Raw genomic sequence first — 23549 nt, 5'->3', positions numbered from 1 at the left:
ATATAAAAGAATAAAAGATATGTGATGCAATGAATTCTTTTATTGTCTTTTAAAAGGAAAGAACTGACTAGGCATGGTGGCTCACACCTGTAATCTCAGTGCAATGGGAGGCTGAGACTTGAGGATTGTTTGAGGCCAGGAGTTTCAAATCAGCCTGAGCAAGACAACAAATTATGTCTCTACAAAAAAAAAAAAATAGCAGGGTGTGGTGACATGTGCTTATATTCCCAGCTACGCAGGAGGCTGAGGCAGGAGGATTGCTTGAGCCTAAAATTTTGAGGCTGCAGTGAGCTATGATTGTACTGTCGCACTCCAGTCTGGGTGACAGTTCTCAAAAACAAAGTAAAGGTTAAAAGCAACAGAACAAGCTTCACAGATGATGCAAAAGATTTAGGAGAGAGGGAATGTGGTTTATAATACAGGTAAGAATAAGAATACATAAGTGCAATACTTGAGATGGTAGGGAGGTACAGTAGTGAGAAAGATTTTAACTGAAGGAGCACTTTAGAAAGTTCATCTTTTCCATCATAATAGAAATGCAGGTATGTTCATTTCCCAAAGAAAGAAGAGAGAGTCCCCATCTTATAGCTTCTATCTATAATACCTGCATGGGAAGAACAAGAAAATTTTTCATGAAAATAAAAAGGAGAATGGAAAGATAAGTAGTATGAAAACAACAGAGAATTTTTGCAGATTTGAAAGTTGAAGAAGACTGAAAAGAAAACAAAGATGACCATAGTTGGGAGTAAGAAGTGGAAAATGAAAAGACGAGTAGGTACAAGATCTAGTTCTTTGATCAGACCAATAAAACAGAGACTTTTAGCATGTCTCTTGTGAAAAAAAGAGATAAACAAATTTAAGATGAGAAAATTAACACACAAAGAAAGGAAATTTTAAAAATGAAGAAAGGAAGGAAAGGAGAAAGCAGCAAAAAGATGATAAATAATGCATTCAGAATATAGTGAAAGCCAAAGAAAAGAATATTACATCTGTATATATCTATATATCCCTAAAAGTGCTTCCTTTTCTGGAATAAATTAACAGAAACTTGAATTTAAGTTTTTAAAAGAAATTAAATTGATATCATAAACAATAGTAAGGGGCGAAAAGAGAGATGACAAAGATACAGAATTAAGTTGAATACCACATGGGAAACACCTTAGGAAAATGAAATAAAAGGTCAGGGGAGAAACAGGGAGAGTGAGAGCAAGAGAGATTATTAAAATAAGTTGTATTTACTGAAAATAGAAAATTAATATTTTTCAAGAATATGAATTATACTTGTAATAAAATTAAAAATAGGATTATTTTAATTCATTTCTTAATGTTGTTTCTGTTATACTGCCATTTCCAATATAAATTTAACTTTTTTCATGTATCCATTATAATTTGTTTCTTCAGATTTGGATACTACATATTTAATACAAATATTTGCTCAGTATTCAGAATCATATGTTTCATGTGATATGTCCTGTGTCCTGTTCTTGGTAGGCTTTGATTTTACAAAATATGCCTGATAAAACCTAGTAGGAAATTTTTGTTTGAATTAATAGAGAATTTAAATTAAATACTTAAAATTAAATAAGAGATCTAAATTAATTACTGGCTTCTATTTAGAAAGAAATATAAGGAAGGTTTATAAAATTCATTTTAAAATAATTTGAAAACATACAAGTGAAAACAGACAAAAAATTATCAACATTTTCTCTATTTTGAAGAGAAAAGAAAATCATTTTCAACATTCAGTAAATATTGTTCTAAATATTTCTCTTTGCAGATACTAATATAGTGTAGTTGTAGAAATAGAGATAGAGGTTGACTAAAAACAGAGGAAAAAATTGATAGGTCTTTGCACAAACATATTTGTGTTTTGGTATTTAGTGTTTTTATTCTTTCCAAGTAGCTTGCAATTTCTCATATGAATTCAAAAGAGTTCTCTGTGTATGGGGTGTGTGTATATGTGCGTGCTTGTGTGCATGGGCATATAGATTTCTTGTTATTAACTTTTAATTTAAAATATAATACTGAGAATTGCAAAAATCATATGTGTATCTACCAGTGACTTGTGTTTCTGTAAGTTAAATTATATGACTTGTGTCTGTGTGTGTTTATGTGTGTGTGTGTGGCATCTTTTGCTCAGCTCTATTTTCATGGGATTCATTGACATAATCACAGTGAACATTATTCTATTTCTTTGAAAAACACTATATTGTTTTAATTTTATGAATATGCCACAATTTATATACCTCGTTGGACATTTGAGTTGTTTTCAATTTAGAGTGATTACAAATAGTGCCACTGAAAATATTCTTATACATTTCTTTTTGCACATTTGTTGTCACACTACTGGGTATTTATGTAGCAGTAAAAATTGCTGGGACAGAGGTCATATGAATGCCGAATTGTAGTAGATAATGATTCATTTTCACAATTAGATGAGAGCTTCAGTTTCTCCATGTCTTCACTTAAACTTGACATTATTAATTTTAATTTTAACCATTTTGGAGGGTATGTATAGAGAATATTTCACTGTGGTATTAATTTGCATTTCTCTGGAGCCAACTACATCTTCATATATTTATTAGTTATTTGAATATTATATTTGTAAGGTGCTTGGTTTTTTTCTAATTTATTTCTAGAAGATCCTAGCAGATCTCTGCTTTTTAAATGTTTCTCTAAGTAAGAAGTCTAAATATTTATTGCTGTATTTAAGGTTAAAATATAATTGAAACTTTCTAGGAATGAAAAGCCTTGATTATACAAATCTCACTTAACCTCAGTTCCATTTCTGCTAAGAAATATGAAGATATCAGGTAGTGTGATGCCTCTGGCTTTGTACTTTTTGCTTAGGATTGTCTTGCCTATGTGGGCTCTCTTTTGGTTCCATATGAAGTTTGAGGTGGTTTTTTCCAGTTTTGTGAAGAAGGTCATTGGGAGCTTGATGGGGATAGAGTTGAATCTATAAATTACTTTGGGCAGTATAGCCATTTTCACGATATTAATTCTTCCTAACCATGAGCATGGAATATATTTGTGTCCCCTCTTATTTCCTTGAGCAGTGGTTTGTAGTTCTCCTTGAAGAGGTCCTTTACATCCTTTGTTAGTTGTATTCCTAGGTATTTTATTCTCTTTGTAGCAATTGTGAATGGGAGTTTGTTCATGATTTGGCTCTCTGTTAATCTGTTATTGGTGTATAGGAATGCTTGTGATTTCTGCACATTGATTTTGTGTCCTGAGACTTTGCTGAAGTTGCTTATCAGTTTAAGGAGATTTTGGGCTGAGACGATGTGGTCTTCTAAATATACAATCATGTCATCTGCAAATAGAGACAATTTGGCTTCCTCCTTTCCTAATTGAAAACCTTTCATTTTTTTTTTCTTGCCTAATTGCTCTGACTAGAACTTCCAATACTATATTGAATAGGAGTGGTGAGAGAGGGCATCCTTGTCTAGTAGAGAATTTCAAAGGGAATGCTTCCAGTTTTTGCCCATTCAGCATGATATTGGCTGTACGTTTTTCTTAAATAGCTTTTATTATTTTGAGATATGTTCCTTCAATACCTAGTTTATTGAGAGTTTTCAGCATAAATGGCTGTTGAATTTTGTCAAAGGCCTTCTCTGCATCTATTGAGATAATCATGTGTTTTTTGTCTTTGGATTACATTTATAGACTTGCATATGTTGAACCAGTCTTTCGTCCCTGAGATGAAGCCTACTTGATCATGATGGATAATCTTTTTGATGTGCTGTTGCAATCAATTTGCCAGTATTTTATTGAAGATTTTTCCATCTATGTTCATCATGGATATTGACCTAAAGTTTTCTTTTTTTGTTGAGTCTCTGCTGGATTTTGGTATCAGGATGATGTTGGTCTTATAAAATGATTTGGGAAGGATTCCCTCTTTTTGGATTGTTTGGAATAGTTTCAGAAGGAATGGTACCAGATCCTCTTTGTATGTCTGGTAGAATTCAGCTGTGACCCCATCTGAACCTGGCTTTTTTTGGTTGGTAGGCTATTAATTGCTGCCTCAACTTCAGCCCTTGTTATTGGTCTGTTCAAGGTTTCAGCTTCTTCCTGGTTTAGGCTTAGGAGGGTGCAAGTGTCCAGGAATTTATCCATTTCTTCCATGTTTACTGGTTTATGTGCATAGAGTTGTTTGTAGTAATCTCTGATGGTAGTTTCTATTTCTGTGAATTGGTGGTGATATCCCCTTTTTCATTTTTTATTGTGTCCATTTGATTCTTCTCCCTTTCCTTTTTTATTAGTCTGGCTAGTGGTCTGTCTATTTCGTTGATATTTTCCAAAAACCAACTCCTGGATTTATTGATTTTTTTGAAGGGCTTCTGGTGTCTCTATCTCCTTCAGTTCTGCTCTGATCTTAGCCATTTCTTGTCTTCTGCTAGCTTTTGAGTTTTTTTGATCTTGCTCCTCTAGCTCTTTCAATTTTGACGATAGGGTGTCGATTTTAGATATTTCCTCACTTTTCTGGTGGGCATTTATTGCTATAATTTCTTCCAGACATGCTTTAAATGTATCCCAGAGATTCTGGTATGTTGTATCTTTGTTCTCCTTGGTTTCAAAGAACATCTTTATCTGCCTCCATTTCATTGTTTATCCAGTGGACATTGAGGAGCAGGTTGTTCAGTTTCCATGAGGTTGTGCAGTTCTGAGGTAGTTTCTTAATTCTGAGTTCTAATTTGATTGCCCTATGGTCTGAGAGACTGTAGGTGCAATGCAGTGCTGAGAAGAATGTATATTCTGTGAATTTGGGATGGAAGTTTCTGTATATGTCTATTAGGTCTACTTGGTCCAGATCTAAGTGCAAGTCCTGGATATACTTGTTAGTTTTCTGTCTTATTGATGTGTCTAATATTGACAGTGGAGTGTTAAAGTCTCCCACTATTATTGTATGGGAGTTTAGGCCAATAAACATATGAAATAATGCTCATCATCACTGATTATTAGAGAAATGCAAGTCAAAACCAAATTGAGATACCACCTTAGGCCAGTTATAATGGCAATCATCAAAAAATCTGGAGCCAACAGATGCTGGAGAGGATGTGGAGAAATAGGAACACTTCACACTGTTGATGGGAGTGTAAACTAGTTCAACCACTGTGGAAGACAGTGTGGTGATTCCTCAAGGACCTGGAAATAGAAATTCCATTTGACTCAGCAATCCCATTACTGGGTCTATACCCAAAGGATTATAAATCGTTCTACTATAAACACACATGCACACATACGTTCATAGTGGCACTGCTTACAATAGCAAAGACCTGGAATCAACCCAGATGCCCATCGATGATAGACTGGACAAGGAAAAGGTGGCACATACACACCATGAAATACTATGCAGCCATAAAAATCAATGAGTTCATGTCCTTTGTAGGGACATGGATGAATCCGGAAACCATCATTCTCAGCAAACTGACATAGTAACAGAAAATTGAACACTGCATGTTCTCACTCATAGGTGAGTGTTGAAAGATGAGAACACAGGGACACAGGGAGGGGAGCATCACACACTGGGGTGTGTTGGGAGGCCAAGGGAGGGACAGTGGGGGGATGGGGAGGTTGGGGAGGGATGACATAGGGAGAAATGCCAGATGTAGGTGACGGGGGGATGGAGGCAGCAAACCACGTTGCCATGTGTGTACCTGTGCAACAATCCTGTATGATCTGCACATGTACCCCAGAACCTAAAGTACAATAAAAAATATGAAAAAATAGTACAAAAATTTATCTATGATGCAAGCCGATTGAGAGAGTCATTCAAATGGCAATAGCTTTTAGAATTTCTTTCTATTGCTGAGAAAAATTATTATAGAATTCTATAATGGCTGGAGTGTAATTAATCTTCTTGAGAAGGAAAGTGACTTTGAACAAAGTAAATTGAAGAAATTTGAAGCATGTAACCTCAACTTCATCCCAACTTTTCTCATTATAACCCAAAGAGATGTAGGGAAGTGAGTCTAGAAACAAGAATTAGAATATCTCTTTTGAAACATGAGAAAATAAACAATAATGCAATATGAGCAGAATTTTGAAAAACAAATGTAAGCCGAGAATTCCATAGCTGGCCTAGTAATCATTTATGTATGAAGACAGCTGAAGAAAATTTTCAGATATTCAAGCCTCAAAATACAAATAACTAGCCTATTATTTTGGAGAAACAAAACACCCTTAGAAATATTCCAGCTAAATGAAAGACCAATGAAAATAAACAAAACACAAAAGAAAATTCATGTTGTAAAAGGCCAACTCTTGAGAAATTAGCATTTAAATTAAAAATGAGTACAAGCTTTAGATGAAAGTAAACCAAGTGTATAATATTTCTTAAAATAAATATGAAGAAATTAATAAAGCTTACAATCTTTTACTTGAATTTGATTTTAAAATGTAAATTTTTTATTTTTGAAAATTTTAAGAAAAAATATATTACACAGCACTACAACTCATTCTCTCTATATGGAAGAACAAAGCCATATAGTTTGTTAACAGCAGGTACCAACCATAATGAATCTTTGATTAGCAAAATATATAAAATAAAAATACACAGACATATAAGGAGACATTTATAAGGATACTTGGAAAACATGGATGATTGTAATAAAAACACTCATATTCCATGAAAAAGCCATGATTATAGAGATGATACTTTTTCTATAAATTGTATCTATCATTTCAAAATTTCAGAATATACAAAATAAAAACTATTGAAGGAGAAAATAATAGAAATACAAGAAGAAACTGAGGACTTTAGTGAGAAGGTGGAAGATAATGCTTTCTTCTTTTCCTGAGAAGTGATTATGATATCATACTGCCCTGGGTGCCATCAGCAAATAGTTTGTCCTGTGATTGGAGACAACTTAATGATAGAACTGTCAAGGCTAAAAAGGAGCTGTGGGAGCAGGGAAAGGGGAGGACTGGAGAACTTTTGAAATGAGTCAAGGAAGAGCCTTTCTCCCACAATTCTGGAACATAGATGACATCCAACAAATCAATTTTGTATTACTTAAGCTAGTTCCAGGTTTTTGTGTGAAGCATTTTATCAGATACATCAATTTTTCTGAGGAAGGTTCACATTTTTAACACGGACTACAGGTTCTGCATGATCTGCCTCCTGCCAGCTCCTCCAGGGTCACCTCGCCCCACTTCCCCCTTGCTGTTGACATTGGAGTTGGCCTTGCCTTCTTTTAGATCCTCATAAGCATCTTGTTCCTTTCTACCGTACAACCTTTGATCATGCTGTTCTCTTTGCTTACAACCATTTCTTAGCCTACTGACCTCCTCACCTGCCAACTGGACCTATTTAGTTAACCCCAATCAACTTTCTAATATAAACTAGCTGTCCCTTTCAAAATGAAGACATCTGTCATGCCCAGAAAGAACAAGCCCCATTCCTCTTTTATATTCTCTCCTTATTACCCTGTACTTACCTTTATAGGGTTCATTGCTTTCAAATTCTTCTCCTTGTTAAATTGTATGTAGAAATTATATGTGTTTCTCATTATTTAACATCTAGTCACTAGAAGAGTTCTGGTGCTTAATAGTTACTCTATAAATACTTGTTGGATGAATAAAGGAAAATAAAATGAGGCTACCAAATGTGTGAATAACATAATTATTAATGTCAAGTAAATAGGTTTGATTCAAGCTTTACAGAAAGAAAATATGCTTTCCCACCCCTACTGATCATGTGATATTTTTTAAAAGTAAGGCCAAAAAGAAAGCCTCAATAGGTTCCAATTAGCAGGAATCACACATTTCTCTAGCATATCATAACAAAATTTTGACACACCTTTCTTGGAATTTCTTCAGTAAAACAGGAGTATTTAAGGAACATGATTATACTTGGAAATCTTTCAATTTCCGCAAAGAAAATACCAGTATATCCTTTTCTATGGCTCTTATTCATTCTCTCATCACAGAGTAGTAATATAATTAAGAAAAGTTAGTTTAAAAAGAATAATATTTACATACAATTTTTTTTGGAGTGGGAGTTTTGCTCTTATCAGCCAGGCTGGAGTGCAGTGGTGCAACCTCGTCTCACTGCATCCTCCACCTCCCAGATTCAAGCTATTCTTCCACCTCAGCCTCCCGAGTAGCTGGGATTGCAGGTGCCTGCCACTACGCTGGTTAATTTTCAAATTTTTAGTAGAGATGGGGTTTCACCATATTGGCCAGGCTCCTCTCAAACTCCTGACCTCAAGTGATCCACCCACCTCAGCCTCCCAAAGTGTTGTGATTACAGATATGAGCCACTGCACCTAGGCTACACAAATTTTAAAAAGATAAAAAGACATGGTGCAACAATAAAGATTCTGGAAGATAAATTTGGAGACTGTCTTCATAATTAGAGGCTGTAACAATTTTTAAATAGAATGCAAAAAACTAACCATAAATAGATTAATAGATTATATTAAAATTAAATTTTTATTCATCAAAAACATTATTAGGGAGAGTGAAAGGATAAGTCACAGAGAAGAAAAAGATGTTTTCAGCATATATAATTGATCAGCATATATAATTGATCAGTGCTTACACCGTTCTTGGCAACTACAGAGTCTAATCAACATTAAGGACATTTACAATGTTGGAAAAGATCAAAATCATCACATAAAGAAATAAATGTAGCATCCAGAAGTCATTGGGAAAGAAAGGACATAAAAGAAAAAGAGAAGGGATATGAGGACTCCTTTCCACATCTGTGGGCTCTCAGCTAAAATGCATTGAGGTAGGTGTTCTTAAGCTATTCTTAATCTTGATGCTATTAAAATAAAAAAATATGTACATCTTGTGAAGGCAGTGTTTTAGCCACATTTCAGATAAGGAAACTGAATTTCAGAAATGTATTTAGGAGTCAGGTTTTCTGACTCCTGAATACAAAACGAGTTTTTTTCTTCATTACACATTGTGGAAAGTACCTTCTAGCTTTAGCCCTTTGTGTTTTCTGGTAAGTAAAATAGTATAATTTAGGAGAGAAAACCTGACCTCCCATTCACTTTGGGTTACTAGCTTTGGTTTATGCTAGTTATTGCTGGCAGCCATGTGGTGCACTAGTTGCACGAGATAATGACTTGCAGAATCTGTGAAGAGGGTAGGACAAAGTTGGACAATCACCTCACATCTGTCTTAGAACTGGGTCACAGGTGAAATGTTATTTCAATGAGTAAAAAATCTCGCAGCACAAAAAACAGATATGCCTTGTGCTGATTTCTGCTGTGTAGTGAAATTGTTCTGGTTTCCACATGAATTGTTGTTAGAAAGTGGAAATAAACCCTTTCTGGCAGGGCTCAGTGGCTCAGGCCTATAATCCCAGCACTTTGGGAGGCCAAAGTGGGCAGATCACCTGAGGGGTCAGGAGTTCAAGACCAGCCTAGCCAACATGTCGAAACCTCATGTCTACTAAAAATACAAAAATTAGCTTGGCGTGGGGGCACACGCCTGTAATCACAGTTACTCCAGAGGCTGAGACAGGAGAATCGCTTGAACCCATGAGCCAGAGGTTGCAGTGAGCTGAGATCATGCCACTACACTCCAACCTGGGCAACAGAGTGAGACTCTGTCTTAAAAAAAAAAGAAAGAAAGAAAAAAGAAAAGAAACAATTCCTGTAGATAAAAAGTCTTTTTTTCTGTATTTAGCAAGATACTTTCATCTAGTATTTAAAATTCACTGTTTGTATTGTGGTCAGTTCTCAGCTGCATTCTGATTGAGTCTTTTTTTGTTTGTTTGTTTTCTTTAGCAAATAAATACCACTTGTCGCCAAGAGTTTGAGAGCAACCCTAGGGAACATAGTGAAATTCTACCTCTAGAAAACATTTTAAAAATTTAGGTGAGTGTGGTGGCATGCACCTGCACCTATAGTCTCAACTACTTGGGAGGCTGATATGAAAGGATCATTCAAGCAGAGGGGATCAGGTTGCAGCGAGCTGTGATGGTGACACTACATGCCATCCTGGCAAAAAATTGAGAAGAAAGAAAAGAATAGAAGAGGAGAGGTACGGGGAGGGAAGGAAAGGGGAGGGAGGGGAGGGGATGGAAGGGAAAGGCAGGAAGGCAGGAGACACCTCCCTTTGTTTCATTCTCATCCCTGGAACCCCATGAGCATTTCCATCCCTTCCACATGTTATTTTTCATGTTGACACTTTCACATTACATTGATATCACTTATGAACTTTCCATAAATATATGAATTCTATGAAGAATGAAAATGTTAAAAATATGCACAAAGTGTTAATGATGGAATGAGAGAAGTGTATAGGAAGGTCCTAGTGTGTAATTGTGAGAATCTACCATTATAATTCAAGAAGCTGGGAGGGGACTCAAGATGGCGCTGTGAGAACAACCCAGGATTGGAGCCCGCGTTGAATTCGCAAACGGTGAGTCAGTGCTGCATTTCCAGACTGATCTTTGTTGCCCACAGAACGGGGAAACTCCCAAGTATAAAAAGACACGGGACGCCAGGCAGTAGGTCTGCCTGGCGAAGCCGGCAGCCGGGGCGGCGGCAGCCGGGGCGGCGGTGGCCGGCCCTACCCAGCAATCCCCACAGGGCGCGCTTGTCCGGGTGCCTTGTTGAACCGGCAACCTGAGACTTGAGAGGGCTGGACTTGAGACTGAACGAGACTTGCACAGTAGCCCAGCCCAGGGGATTGCAGGGACAGATCGTTTGGGATACCCAGTGGGACGAACGAAACCGCGATTTCAAACTATCCCGGGCAGACGGACCGAGACGCTCTGTGGGGGAGGGGCGTCCACCACTACGGAGGCAACCTGCCCCAACTGATATACACGCCCACTGCTGAGGCAGCCAGCCGTTGCCGAGGCAACCCGCCCCAACTGAGATACACGCCCACTGCTGACGCAGCCAGCCGTTGCCGAGGCAACCCGTCCCTACTGAGATACACGCCCACTGCTGACGCAGCCTGCCGTTGCTGAGGCAACACGCTACAAGGAAGAGACTCCGCCGCAGGGTGCGGCGGAGACCACAGCAGAGCCGGCAGGAACAGCGCGAATCACACAACAGCAGGGCGGAGCCTCGGCAGCCAAACAGTGGCTAGTCTGCCTTTGAGCTGGGCAGGACACCTGATCGGACATCCAAAAATAAAGCCCAAACCCCTCAACACAGAGCATTTGAGAAAAAAAAAAGGGTTGTTTAATGAGCTGTGTTGCAGCAGAATCAAACATAGCAGCCTAACAGCCCTGAATGAACAACAGAGTGCACAGCTCAGCAATTAAACCCCTATAAAGTACAAACTGTCTCCTCAAGCAGCTCCCTGACCCCTCTATATCCAAAAGACTGTCATTAGGCAGGCATCATCCTGGGACAAAGAGAGCAGAAAAAGAAACTGGTAGCATCCCTCGCTGTGCCACGGCTACTAGAGGTGCACCCCAGACAAGCAGGGTCTGGAGCGGACCTCAACAGTCGTACAGCGAAGGGGCTAGACTGGTAGAAGGAAAACCAAGCAACAGAAATACTTCATCATCAACATTCTGGGTGTCCACTCAGAGACCCAAACGAAAAGTCAGCAACTACGCAGACGACCAGCGGACAAATCCACAAAGATGGGAAGAAACCAGCGCAAAAAGGAGGAAAACACCCGAAACCAGAACACATCGCCTCCTAGAAAGGACCAAAACTCCTCACCAGCAAGGGAACAAAGCTGGACGGACAATGACTGTGACGAAATGACGGAATTAGACTTCAGAAGATGGATAATGAGAAACTTTTGTGAGCTAAAAGATCATGTATTAAATCAATGCAAAGAAACTAAGAACCTTGAAAAAAGATTTGAAAAAAGATTCGAGGAAATGATAACAAGAATGGATACCTTAGAGAGGAATATGAATGAATTAAAGGAGCTGAAAAACACAATACGAGAACTTCGCGAAGCAAACACAAGTTTCAATAGCCGAATTGACCAAGCAGAAGAAAGAATATCTGAAGTCGAAGACCAAATCAATGAAATAAAACGAGAAACCAAGATCAGAGAAAAAAGCGCAAAAAGGAATGAACAAAGTCTCCAAGAAATGTGGGACTATGTGAAAAGACCTAACCTACGTTTGATAGGTGTACCAGAAGGGGACGAAGAGAATGAATCCCAGCTGGAAAATACTCTTCAGGACATCATCCAGGAAAATTTCCCCCACCTAGCAAGACAAGCCAACACTCAATTGCAGGAAATACAGAGAACATCACAAAGATATTCCGCAAGAAGAGCAACCCCAAGGCACATAATCATCAGATTCAACAGGGTTGAAATAAAGGAGAGAATACTAAGGGCAGCCCCAGAGAAAGGTCGGGTCACCCACAAAGGGAAGCCCATCAGACTCACAGCAGATCTCTCAGCAGAAACACTACAAGCCAGAAGAGAGTGGGGGCCAATATTCAACATTCTTAAAGAAAAGAACTTTCAACCCAGAATTTCATATCCAGTCAAACTGAGCTTCAGAAGTGAAGGAAAAATAAAATCCTTTGCGAACAAGCAAGTACTCAGAGATTTTGTTACCACCAGGCCTGCTTTACAAGAGCTCCTAAAAGAGGCACTACACATAGAAAGGATCAATCAGTACCAGCCATTCCAAAATCACACTGAATGCTAAAGAGCTTCAACATAATGAAGAATCTACAACAACTAACAGGCAAAACAGCCACTTAGAATCAAAATGGCAGTATCAAATTCACACATAACAATATTAACCCTAAATGTAAATGGACTAAATGCACCAATCAAAAGACACAGACTGGCAAATTGGATAAAAATCCAAAACCCATCAGTGTGCTGTATCCAGGAAACCCATCTCACATGCAAGGATACACAAAGGCTCAAAATAAAGGGATGGAGGAAGATTTACCAAGCTAATGGAAAGCAAAAAAAAGCAGGAGTTGCAATTCTCATCTCTGATAAAATAGACTTTAAAGCAACAAAGATCAAAAGAGACAAAGAAGGCCATTACATAATGGTAAAAGGATCGATACAACAAGAAGAGCTAACGATCCTAAACATATATGGACCCAACACAGGAGCACCCAGATACATAAGGCAAGTTCTTAATGACTTACAGAAGGACTTAGACTCCCACACAATAATAGCGGGAGACTTTAACACTCCACTGTCAATACTAGACAGATCAACCAGACAGAAAATCAACAAGGATACCCAGGGCTTGAACTCAGACCTGGAGCAAGCAAACCTGGTGGACATTTACAGAACTCTCCACCCCAAATCCACAGAATACACATTCTTCTCAGCACCACATCACACCTACTCTAAAATTGACCACATAATCGGAAGTAAAGCACTGCTCAACAAATGCAAAACAACTGAAATCATAACAAACAGCCTCTCAGACCATAGTGCAATCAAGTTAGAACTCAGAATTCAGAAACCGACCCAGAACCGCACAGCTTCATGGAAACTGAACAACTGGCTCTTGAATGTTGACTGGGTAAACAACGAAATGAAGGCAGAAATAAAGAAGTTCTTCGAAACCAATGAGAATGAAGACACAACGTGCCAGAACCTCTGGGACACATTTAAAGCAGTCTCTAGAGGAAAGTATATAGCAATAAGTGCTCATATGAGGAGAATGGAGAGATCCAAAATTGACACCCTATCGTCAAAATTGAAAGAGCTAGAGGAGCAAGATCAAAAAAACTCAAAACCCAGCAGAAGACAAGAAATTACTAAGATCAGAGCTGAGCTGAAGGAGATTGAGACACGAAAATCCCTTCAAAAAATCAATAAATCCAAGAGTTGGTTTTTAAAAGATCAACAAAATAGACAGACCACTAGCCAGATTGATTAAAAAGAAAAGAGAGAACAACCAAATAGATGCAATAAAAAATGATAAAGGGGAAATCACCACAGATTCCACAGAAATTCAAACCATCATCAGAGAATATTACAAACAACTCTATGCTCATAAACTAGTAAACCTGGAAGAAATGGATAAATTCCTGGACTCCTGTATCCTCCCAAGCCTAAACCAGGAGGAAGCTGAAACTATGAATAGACCAATAACAAGGTCTGAAGTTGAGGCAGCAATTAAGAGCCTACCTCACAAAAAAAGCCGAGGTCCAGATGGGTTCACAGCCGAATTCTACCAGACACACAAGGAGGAGCTGGTACCATTCCTTCTAAAACTATTTCAAACAATCCAAAAAGAGGGAATCCTTCCCAAATCATTTTATGAGACCAACATCATCCTGATACCAAAACCCGGCAGAGACCCAACGAGAAAAGAAAACTTCAGGCCAATATCCATGATGAACATAGATGCAAAAATCTTCAATAAAATATTGGCAAGCCGATTGCAACAGCAAATCAAAAAACTTATTCATTATGATCAAGTAGGATTTATCCCAGGGATGCAAGGCTGGTTCAACATACGCAAGTCTATCAAAGTAATTCACCACATAAACAGAACCAAAAACAAAAACCACATGATTATCTCAATTGACGCAGAGAAGGCATTTGACAAAATTCAACAGCCCTTTATGCTAAAAACCCTCAAGAAACTCGGTATCGATGGAACGTATCTCAAAGTAATAAAAGCTATTTATGACAAACCAACAGCCAATATCATACTGAATGGGCAAAAACTGGAAGCATTCCCTTTGAAATCTGGTACTAGACAAGGATGCCCTCTCTCACCACTCCTATTCAATATAGTACTGGAAGTTCTAGCCAGAGCAATCAGGCAAGAAAAAGAAATAAAGGGTATTCAAATAGGAAAGGAGGAAGCCAAATTGTCTCTATTTGCAGACGACATGATAGTATACCTAGAAGACCCCATCGCCTCAGCCCAGAAACTCCTGAAACTGATAAACAACTTCAGCAAAGTCTCAGGATATAAAATCAATGTGCAAAAATCACAAGCATTCGTCTACACCAATAACAGACTTAAAGAAAGCCAAATCAAGAGCGAACTGCCATTCGCAATTGCTACAAAAAGAATAAAATACCTTGGAATACAACTCACAAGGAACGTAAGGGACCTCTTCAAGGAGAACTACAAACCACTGCTCAACGAAATCAGAGAGGACACAAACAGATGGAGAAACATTCCATGTTCATGGTTAGGAAGAATTAATATCGTGAAAATGGCTATACTGCCCAAAGTAATTTACAGAATCAATGCTATCCCCATCAAGCTACCATTGTCTTTCTTCACAGAACTGGAAAAAACCACCATGAACTTCATATGGAACCAAAAGAGAGCCCGCATAGCCAAGTCAATTCTAAGCAAAAAGAACACAGCGGGGGGCATCACACTACCGGATTTCAAACTATACTACAAGGCTACAGTAATTAAAACAGCATGGTACTGGTACCAAAACAGAGATATAGACCAATGGAACAAAACAGAGGCACCGGAGGCAACACAACATACATACAACTATACAATCTTTGATAAACCTGACAAAAACAAGCAATGGGGCGAGGATTCCATGTTTAACAAATGGTGTTGGGAAAACTGGCTAGCCATGTGCAGAAAGCAGAAACTGGACCCCTTCCTGACACCTTACACTAAAATTAACTCCAGATGGATTAAAGACTTAAACATAAGACCTGGCACCATAAAAACCCTAGAAGGAAATCTAGGCAAAACTATCCAGGACATAGGAGTAGGCAAGGACTTCATGAACAAAACACCAAGAGCATTGGCAACAAAAGCCAAAATAGACAAATGGGACCTAATGAAACTCCACAGCTTCTGCACGGCAAAAGAAACAGTCACTAGAGTGGATCGGCAACCAACAGAATGGGAAAAAATTTTCGCAGTCTACCCATCTGACAAAGGGCTGATATCCAGAATTTACAAACAACTCAAGCAGATTTACAGGAAAAAAACAAACAAGCCCATTCAACAGTGGGCAAAGGATATGAACAGATACTTTACGAAAGAAGACATATATGAGGCCAACAATCATATGAAAAAATGCTCATCGTCACTGGTCATCAGAGAGATGCAAATCAAAACCACATTGAGATACCACCTCACGCCAGTTAGAATGGCGATCATTAAAAAATCTGGAGACAACAGATGCTGGAGAGGATGTGGAGAAAAAGGAACACTTTTACACTGTTGGTGGGAGTGTAAATTAGTTCAACCATTGTGGAAGACAGTGTGGCGATTCCTCAAGGCCTTAGAAATAGAAATTCCATTTGACCCAGCAATCCCATTACTGGGTATATATCCAAAAGACTATAAATCGTTCTACTATAAGGACACATGTACACGAATGTTCATTGCAGCACTGTTTACAATAGCAAAGACCTGGAATCAACCCAAATGCCCATTGATAATAGACTGGATTGGAAAAATGTGGCACATATACACCATGGACTATTATGCAGCAATCAGAAATGATGAGTTCGTGTCGTTTGTAGGGACATGGATGAATCTGGAAAACATCATCCTCAGCAAACTGACACAAGAACAGAAAATGAAACACCGCATATTCTCACTCATAGGTGGGTGATGAAAAATGAGAACACATGGACACAGAAAGGGGAGTACTAAACACTGGGGTCTATTGGGGGGAAAAGGGGAGGGCCAGTGGTAGGGGGAGGTGGGGAGGGATAGCCTGGGGAGAAATGCCAAATGTGGGTGAAGGGGAGAAGAAAAGCAAAGCACACTGCCATGTGTGTACCTACGCAACTGTCTTGCATGCTCTGCTCATGTACCCCAAAACCTATAATCCAATAAAAAAAAAAAAAAAAAAAGAAGCTGGTGACAATCCAAGACAAATTCTACAAACTAACATAAAAAATAACCATCACAAGCCTGTAATCCCAGCACTTTGGGAGGCCGAGATGGGTGGATCACGAGGTTGAGAGATCGAGACCATCCTGGTCAACATGGTGAAACCCCGTCTCTACTAAAAATACAAAAAAAAATTAGCTGGGCACGGTGGTGCGTGCCTGTAATCCCAACTACTCAGGAGGCTGAGGCAGGAGAATTGCCTGAACCCAGGAGGCGGAGGTTGCGGTGAGCCGAGATCGTGCCATTGCACTCCAGCCTGGGTAACAAGAGTGAAACTCCGTCTCAAAAAATAAAAAATAAAAAAAAAAAAAATAACCATCAATGGGAATGTTGAAAACTAGCATTTTGTGTTTACAAAGAGAGAGTGAAAAGGTTGGTGCAGAACTCTTTTTAGAGCATGCCTCATGGATTTTTTTTCAAGCATTTTTTAAGACATCAACATTTTTTGGTTAAACACTGTGATTTGTATATTTCCTCTTACATAGTATTTTCATATTGGATCATTTTCTCACTTTATTCTGGTTTCAGTTCAAATATTACCTTAACTAAAAGCCCTTTGTTGACCAACAGGCCTTTCTTGACTACTGTACTGTGCTGGCTGCCCAACAGATATACCTGCACCTTAAGCCCTAGAAACTGTGACTGTCACCTTATTTACAAAGATAATCTTAGCAGATGTAATTAAATATTTTGAGATTAGATCACCCAGGATTACCACTCAGCCCGAAATCCAGTAGCAACTGTCTTTATACGGGACAGAAAAGGAGAAAACAGAGGAAGTAAACAGAGATATCTGATAATAGAGACAGAGATTGGAGATATGCAACCACCAGGCAAGGGACACATGGAACCACCAGAAGCCAGAAGAACCAAGGGAAAATTTTCCTCTGGAACATATGAAGAGAGTGTAGCCCTCCTGATACTTTAGGATTTCTGGCCTCTAGAATGATAAAAGAATAATTTGTATGTTGGTTGGTTTAAGCAACCAAGTTTATGGTAATTTTTCACAGCAGCTCTAGAAAACTAATACAACTGCCTTATCTAAAATAACACACTATTTTCACACCTGCTTTATTTTCTTCATAGTACATGTCGCTACCTAATGCAATTGTTATTACTTTGTTTGTTAAGCACTTTATCTTCCCTTACTAGCTGTAATTGGGCTGGGGAGTTGTTTATTTTATTCACTTTTGCATTCCTAGTGCTTCAACAGTATCTAATACATAGTAGTAATTCAATCATTTAAATGTAGGAAGAATAAATGAAGGGAGAAAAAAAGGAAGAAGGAAGGAAGAAAAGGAGGTAAAAGAGAGAGAGAAAATTAGGGAAGGATGAAGATAAGAAAGTAAGTAAAGAAGGGAAGTGAAGATACAGAAAAAAATTTTATACAATCTTTACAGCTCTACATTAGGAGACCCATAAGATGCAGGTAGCCCAAGTATTGACAGAAGCCCACTGAACCCTCAAAGCAGAGCTGTTTGGGAAGGGGCTGCTCAGTGCTGCTGTTACAATTCCTGCAGAAAAGGAGAGGCTTTGGCTGATGATTCTTGGGCATGATCAGCAAGATCACACCCAGCTGCGGTGGACATTACTGTTCTGTTGTTTTCCTCCCTGATTTCAAGTCACACAGCAAGGACAGTGTAATAACACCTGCTCACTCAGTGTCTCTTCATTATCTTTGTCATCTCCAGAGCCGCAGTGACAGCATCACTACTCAGGAGCAGGTCTCCAGTGGGCTCCGCAGTTTGAGAGGGCCAGGTGCAAATAATTCATACCAATTACCCTGATTTGGTTGTTACACCTTTTATATATGTATCAAAAGATTACATGTACCCCCCAAATTTCTACAACTAATATATAACAATTTTTAAAAATTTCAGTTTTAAAAATAAAAATAATTTATACCAGTGACACATTTCTCATACTAAAATCTCTTTTCCTCTGAATAATGAGGAAGGATAAAGAACACAGTAGTTCTGATGATAATGTGGAATGGCCAGATTTAGCAATCACTCCCAACCTTCAACCTGCCTTACTCTAAATTCTATACTCCATACTGTGTCATATCTGATTTACAGGCTGTATGCTTTTAAGTGATGTGAGACCAAAATAATGTATTTTTTTCCAAATCTAAAGGGTTTATTCATAAATGAAGAAGCTCTGGGTGAAAATTTGATAATTAGTAAAACTTACAGATTATAAAACCAAGGATGTAACTCTGATAGCCTTGATAACTTATATTAAATGTTGAACTTCAACATTTAATCATTATAAGCTAAAAAGTTCCTTATGTGTATCATACACTATGTAAGCTTGCTGATTGTCTTTCCATTCACTTAACTTTTATTAATTAGCCTGCATTTACAACTAATTTTACAACATATGTTATGCTCAAAGTTAAGAAATTCATTTTTCAAAATATTTAATAATTTGAAATATTTTCTAATTGAGATTTGCATACATCTAGTGGTTCTGATTTTCTTTAAAATCATTACATTTTCATGTAGAGAGGAACTATGTTGGAAACTTAATTTTTATTGCATATATACTGGTGAATAACATGCATATCAAATGCTTAATGATACCTTTGAAACCAAGAGAAGTTATTTTGTCATGTTTTTTCTTTCTTGTTACAAGTGAAACAGAATAAGATCTATTAAAACAATTCAAAACTTGTCAGTTGCTCAAAGCACCAATGAGCACACAGTCACAGGCAAAATGGATGCCAATGGAAGATATGTTAGGATATATAATCTGTATAAGATTAATATATACTTTCTCAAGATACATATTGCATGTTTGTTCTGCCAAAATACTGTTCAATTCATAATTCTACACAAATATACACCCACAAAACACAACTGCATTATGTTTGGCTTGAAAATTTTCAAAGGGGTGTGTGTGTGTGTATTTCTAAATTTTCCTATTCTCTTTATTGATGAACTACGCTACAGTCTCATTTTCCCCATCTTACATAATATATGCAAGAGAAGTGCCAAATTATGGCACCTGGAGTTTTATTGATTGCCTATATTCACAACTGGCTCAATCAACAGGATGTTGATGGTGAAAAATGACAAAAGGAGTGATAAACAATCAAACAGCCAGAAACCATCATTAGCCTAATCTCTTCCTTTTGACTAAAGATCTTACTTTAGTTAACGAGGATACAGATTAATGATACACAAACAGCTCATCCTTTGTCATTTTTTTCAACTAAGCTTGGAGGGAAAAAAGCCAACCTAATCATAAACACTTATGGAAATGCAGAAGTATTTGGCCAATTATTCTAAGCATCTTTTAAAAACCTCAGTTTTCTGGAGCCCAGATGAAATAGGAGCAGGGACATAATTAAGTATCACAGAGTATACTAAGGCACCTTAGTTTTAATGAGGACCTGAAATATATGGGCATCTCCAATCAACATGAGCTGTGATGCAAGGAATAGAGAACTGATGTCCGCTTTGATATTAGACTTCCTAGTCTGTTATGAGTTCTCTCAGGACCTCAAAGTCTGTAGGGCAGCAATACTTTGCATTTTTTGTATGGTTATGAGCTTGCATAAAAGTCGCATTATGAAAACCCTTCTAATAAACTATTTATTGTCCTAATGTACCAAATATCTTTCCTGGTCAGTAAATTTTTTTCATTGAAATATTTTCTTAGTATTGTAGCACTTGCTTCTACTCCACTTTTTAAAGTAATATCAAAACATCTTAATTTTATTCTGGTCATAGTAAAGCTGTTCTGAAAATTTTTTCTTTATGGAAATGCAACGGGAACACACACACATGCAAACACACACATACATGTATGTATATGCCCACACACGTGCATAGAGTCTCATTGCAGAAATCCTAATGTAACAAGGGAAAAAGCTAAAGAAAGAAACCACATTTTCTTCAGTCTACTAATGTCTTCTTATCTCTACTAAATGAAGTGAGATGAGAATGCAAAGACCTTCCCAACCTGGTTTCAGTTACCGCAGCCCAACAAATAGCACCTTTTCTATGCATCTTGCCCTACTGGCACTCAATAGATGTTCCATTTTTGCCCTTTTTGTCCTTCCCTGTTTACCAATAGGCTGTTTCTATAAGACACATTACTCTGCCCTGTTTTCTAGTAGGGTACAGCCAATGAGAGGTGGCAAAACAAACTCAGAAGGCATGAAGTGAGAAAGGTTAGGGTATTGATTCTGCACACCACCACCTCACCCAGGACTGTAGTTTTGGCAGTGCTGTGTTTCTCTTGTTCCTCTACCCACAACCTCAAGTGCCCTGGACAGCCCCTTTCCAACAACTACAGTGTTTGTGAGTTCTAATGATGTTGTTCTCCTTTTATCTCTTCAGCCCTTGGGCTTCAGCTGTTGTTAGTATCTGGCTACTTTAGTATTCTAGTCTGTTTCCCAAATCCAACCCATGCTTCTGGAAGTAGTCACTCCACTAAGCTCTTTTTAGTAAATTCTTTGAATGTAGCCTGTTTCTTACTAGGAATTGGACCGTAGATTGCTTTTAGAAGTGTGCTGCCTCTGTCCTCTCACAGCAGTTTGTTCATTGCCCTTATGACACTTTTTACAGCCTACTGTAAAAAAAAATATTGGTCTACGCATTTTTTCTCCCAGTTAGGCCCTAATTTCCTTGATAGCTGAGATTTTGCCAAACATCAATGTGCCCTTAGAAATTCACAAAATGCCAGATAAATAAATGTGTGTGAATGAATGAATGAATGGATGGATGGATGGATGAATGCACATATTTGGAACTCCATTCCTTGTCAGCTAAAAATTTAAGCCATATCAAAAGTTCCCTTTATCTGAGAGAGTTGCTTCATTTAAAATAACAGGATCATTATTGTGTTATATAAGTGGTGATAAGTCTGGAGGAAAGCAGCTTGATTCCTGCATCTGCTAACATTAAAACAGAAATCCGTGCCCCAGGCATCCAGGCCAATGCCCAGGAAGGGCTCACAAAAGAAAGAGATTAATGCCAGCATGTAATGATACTCCACATGCTGAGAGCTGGGTTTATCTGGAGCTATGTTCCAGTAAATTACAAATTAATTAACATTTATCTTCTACTTGTCAGCTTCATGGTAAAGGAATTTAGAGGACGTCTTCTGTTTCTTTCATGGCTTCCTGAGAAGCAGAGGGCTTCTTTACACCAGAATGAGGGATATAACTGAAGGTTTGGAAGGCAGCATGGTAAGTTCTGCTATTGGGCATTTCAACAGATGAATACATGGATAGGTCCGTTCAAGTGCCACCAAGTGAGCCAATTTGTTCAAAGGATGCCCATTTTACCCCAAGGTTCTACAACTCACAGCAAATGTTTTGAAAGTCCTGCAACTCCTGATAAAACTCACGTGCTAACAGTGATGTGTTAAGGTAGTTAATTGACTACTGCTTCTTTTGTCCAGGCAGCAGAAGCTGTAGGGCTGTGGTCCCTTTGAGCAGCCATGCCAAAGGGCAGATGAGATACTTTCACAGAAGCAAAGCTTCCTTCTTTTCATTCAAGCCATTCTCCTTATAGAAATTTCCCTTCCATAGCCAGTCAGCAACCTAACTGAGCAGAGTCAGGCTTATCCTGGATTGATCATCAGCAATATTAAACAGGAGTTGATTTAACCATATAATTTACATTGTTGATTAGTCATACATCACCATTGCCCTCTAATTAATTGTTCAAAGAAACTTTTGTTGTTGTTTTGATAGAGTTGGGTACTGGAGCTGGGTACAACAAGCTCACCTTTCCCTTTAGGAGTTAACTTTATTGGTCTAAATCTGTAGTTCTTAACTGAGGACAGTTTTTGCCATGGGGACATTTGATAATGCCAAAAGACATTTGGGTTGTCACATAGTGGAGGAGACTTGGCATTCAGTAGATAGCATCCCAGGATGGTGCTAAACCTCCTACCATGTACGAGGAAGCTCTGCACAAAAAGAATTTTCTGGCCACAAATGTCAATAGCACTAGGATTTAGCAACTCTAATCTAAAGATAGTTCCATCTTTCTTCTCAGGTATTAGTTCAGAAATGAGCACATGACAAATTCTGGTCATTGACTTAAAAGAAGACATTGGATGTAATCTTTAGGAATGATTCTTCCTTACTCTTAAACAATAACCATAAGAAGCAGACAGCAGAGTGGAAAGGCACAAAAGACCTGAGTCCTGGCCAGGCACAGTGACTCAGTAATCCCAGCAGTTTGGGAGACTGAGTCCGGTGAATCATGGGGTCAGGCATTCGAGACCAGCCTGGCCAAGACAGTAAAACTCTGTCTCTACTTAAAATACAAAAATTAGCCAGGTTCAGTGGCAGGTGCCAGTAATCCCTGCTACTCAGGAGGCTGAGACAGGAGAATCATGTGAACCCAGGAGGTAGATGTTGCAGTGAGCCAAGATTGTGCCACTGTACTCCAGCCTGGGTGACAGAAGTAGACTGTGTCTTAAAAAACAAAAACCCTGAGTCCGTAAGATGTGCTTCAGGTCATGATCCACCCACTGTAAAACCTGCCTGATTTCTCAGCATCGACTTACGTGAACAAACAGTCTGTTTTGTGTTTGAGTTTCAGTTACTTGTATCCGCAAACAGCCTAACTGATGCAAGAGTGATGGTTTTGTAAGATTTAAGTTAGCTCTGAGAATATGAGTGAACACTGAGAAGTGTGAACAGCTGAGAAGGCAAAAGAAATACATTGAGCAAGAAAGATATAAAAATTCCAATGTTTTTTGGGTTAGGTAGGATAATAAGGCAATGTTATAAGGGAAAGGAGAA

This window comes from Callithrix jacchus, chromosome 14, assembly GCF_049354715.1.
Source record: "Callithrix jacchus isolate 240 chromosome 14, calJac240_pri, whole genome shotgun sequence".
Classification (NCBI taxonomy): Eukaryota; Metazoa; Chordata; class Mammalia; order Primates; family Cebidae; genus Callithrix; species Callithrix jacchus.
Note: the sequence above shows the minus strand (reverse complement) of the source record.